Below are 3,407 nucleotides of genomic sequence, written 5' to 3' on the forward strand. Positions count from 1 at the left end.
TTCTTTCATGAATCAGCCTTGTATGTGTATTAGATATGTAGGTATGTGTATTAGATGTGTAGGTTCTGCGGTTGATTTCACTTTATATCATTGTTCAGAGAACTGATGTGAAGCGTTACATTGTGAGGGTTTGCAATGAAATTTTGACTTGGCAAGACAACATCGTGAAAGATCAAGTGACGTCTAAAGCAAAGGCTTGCAAGAATGGCTGTGTGATTCGGTAATCAGAAATCTTTTACCAACAATGCTTCTCATTACAATATGATGACTCCATCGTTTATTAAAAGTGTGCTATGGTTATGTAATTGTTCTGTGTTTTCCCTTTTTCTCCCCAGGAATGAAGTTCCACGAGACTTGCCCTATACAGATGAACACTTGATGAATTTTATTAGGACAAATGTGGCAAATAAGGAGTAAGTTATCACTGACCATATAGCATCTTTTTGAGTTGTTTTTGTCCACTTTGCTGTTCTGTGTGCATATAATTACAATATGTGCATTATTGGTGACTTTGTTGTAGACACTCCATGGCTGCAAGTAACCCAAGAAGGAATGTCGACTTTGGTTGGAGGAAAATGGATCATGGATATGGTAATTGACCTTGTTGGTCTTCGTTTAACACTTGAAAGACCAAATCTTGTGTACTTTCCGACAATAATCAAGGTATTCATATTCATCCTTAGTAACCGCTAATGTTTCTACTTGGAATTACCAACATTTTTCACAAATTTTCTCAACTTTCAGGATGTTGTCGCTAAAAACAGTTTTCAAAGTCAGTACATTAAGCTTCAGTACTTGCCCAAAAGTTTAACCAAAGCTAAACTGGTAGTTATCCCATCACTTTTTTATATTATTATATCGACGGAATTTACTACTTGCACAAGAAAGAACTTAATTAATTATCCTGGCTAACCTGTTTGTATATTATCCCGTCAAACTGGTAATTATCCCCTCACTTTTTCATTTCCCTATGGGCGTTTTTGCAGGATTTCTTTCCTTACTGTGTTGACCGTGAACATTGGTTTGCTTGCGTGTCTGACTTTGTTAAAAAGACCAACTTTATACTTGACTCAAACTTGCCTAGGCGTCCTGACACGATATAAATTTTTAGTTGAAACGGTATGATTATATCTGTATGCCTTATGGGTTTGTTACCTCAGTTTTGTGTTGGTTTTCCTTCGCTTTTATGTTATTGTGTTTTTCTTTTTTTGGTTTTTTGTAGTTATTTCCTGCTTTGGGGATTATTGCAAGAGACTTTCCAGGATACAAAAAGTTGTTGCAAATAAACAACTTTCCGTTTGTGACTGTGGATGTGCCTCGACAAAAGAATGGGTACCTTACATGTTTAAATTATACTCTACTCGTTTTTAATATTTTCGATGGGATACACACCATTTTAAAGCGTTTAACAAATTTCCTTATTTCAAAAGGTATTCTTGCGGAGTCTATTTGCTGAAGTTTCTAGAAAACTTGAGTTGTCAATCATTATGGTCCGATCAGACTTGTTACGAGGTAATGATGTCTAAACCAAGTTATATTAGTCAAATATTATTCGGCATATTTTATTGCAACGCTTTCAATATTGTTGTCAAATATATATGCAGAATTTGGATGAATATGGTGAGAGTATGATTGTAGATCTTATCAGATGGGAGGAAAACAAGAGAACGGTAAAAACAATATCTTCCGAATGCTTTATCTAATTTTGTTTCTATTATTTCCCAATCTTTTAACTGCAAGACTTTCAATATCGATGTCAAGTGACTTTAAACGTAACAATATTTCCCTACCTTTTTTTTGTAGGATTATAACTAGGTGTTATTTTTGCATGAATATGGTGAGAGTTTGCGTGCTTAGCAAACGGGAGTGGCAGAGAACCTTCTCATTGTCTTTTGTTGATTCTTTGATTTGAGCAGGCATTAGTTTGTAGGTGGAGTAAATTTGTAGGTTGCATATGTGTAGGTACTCCAAGTAACTTTTGCGTGTATGAAAGACCCTCCTACGTGCATGAGAAGGCGTTGTATGTGTATGCAATACCTTTCTACGTACATGTAATTTGTCGACTTTCGGGTCGGTTTAACGAGACTTGAGCGTGCCTGAGGAGGCGCGTTATATGTGTATGGAACAGCCTTTTTTACCGTGTGGGGCACAATTATGTCACTAGATTATGGTCTTTTTTAATGAGACTTGTAATGAGAATTACCCCATTTGTCAGGGTGTTGTTGTTTTAAAATCCTCAAGTAACTTGCATATTTACATGCATGAGAAGGCGTTATATGTGTATGGAACAACCTTCTACATGCATGAAATTTTTCAAAACAAAATTACTTGCATTATTTAGAGTTCGCCTAGGCTATGCTGGGTCATGGCATGTGTCATGCTCGTGTCGTGCTTGAGCGTGCCTGACTAATTCTTCAACTTTAAACCAACTCCTATGTACTTTGAGCGTGCCGTGCTGGGCCGTGCCTAAAGTGCTGATAGGATTGGCCCGACTTCTTCAATAATCACTCACATTTAAGTTTCGAGACTTGAAATGAGAATTAAAACCCACATTTAAGTCTTGAGACTTGAAATGATCCTAAAAACAAGTGTTGTAATGAGAATTAACCCATCTCATGGGGATTATCCCATTTGGGTTATCTGTGCATAAAATGGCCTTCTATGTGCATGGAATAACCTTTTATGTACATGATATTAAACGACTTGTCATACACGATGATGATTCAACTAATCACATTTTATTGCTGGCATAAAATGATCACATGTTTCAGCTTTTTAATTACCAAATTTGGAGAAACAATTATCACATGTGCATAAAATGACCTCGTACGTGCATAAAATGAGCTCGTATGTGCATGCCATAATTGCTCAGGGAAACACATGTTTTGTATTCTTAAATCGAATCACAATTTTATCTTCTCAAATATACAATTTAAAAATCGGGAAGACTCCCGTTACATTTATTACAAAATAATTGTAAATGAAAAAAAAATAATCCTAAAAACAAGTGTTGACTTCTCAAATGATGCTCAAAAATTCCGCTGCACAAGTCCAATTCCTCGCAAAAAACTTCAATCTCACACATAAGAAAGCAAATATCAGCAAAGATAAAAATTAGACGGAAACAAAAAAAGTAAAAATAGAAAACTTGCGCTAATAAGAGACATCACTTATACTCGACTATTTGTCAGTGATCCTTTGGTCGGTCACAATTCCTGCTGTCGTGGTTCGCCATATGCCCACAAGCCTTATATCTTCTTAGTGGTTTCTTATTGACTTCCCCCGCTCTTTCTCTTTGTGAAATCATTCTTTTTCCCGAGCCTTTGTTTTTGCATTGTCTTGGAGGCAAAATTGTAATTTCGCTAGGCACACTTGTACCCAAGAGCATTCCAATTTCCGCATTTTTG

At 36.1% G+C, this 3,407-nt stretch overlaps 1 long non-coding RNA gene across 1 annotated transcript; it reads left to right on the plus strand.

Moving 5' to 3' along the window:
* Positions 1-1,292: 1,292 nt before the first annotated feature.
* Positions 1,293-1,669, plus strand: LOC141658890 (uncharacterized). Its single transcript, XR_012549506.1, has 3 exons — positions 1,293-1,332; positions 1,431-1,512; positions 1,605-1,669. It is a non-coding gene; the product is annotated as an uncharacterized LOC141658890 (long non-coding RNA).
* The last annotated feature ends 1,738 nt before the right edge of the window (positions 1,670-3,407 follow it).

The sequence above is a fragment of the Silene latifolia genome, chromosome 6 (assembly GCF_048544455.1).
Source record: "Silene latifolia isolate original U9 population chromosome 6, ASM4854445v1, whole genome shotgun sequence".
NCBI lineage: Eukaryota > Viridiplantae > Streptophyta > Magnoliopsida > Caryophyllales > Caryophyllaceae > Silene > Silene latifolia.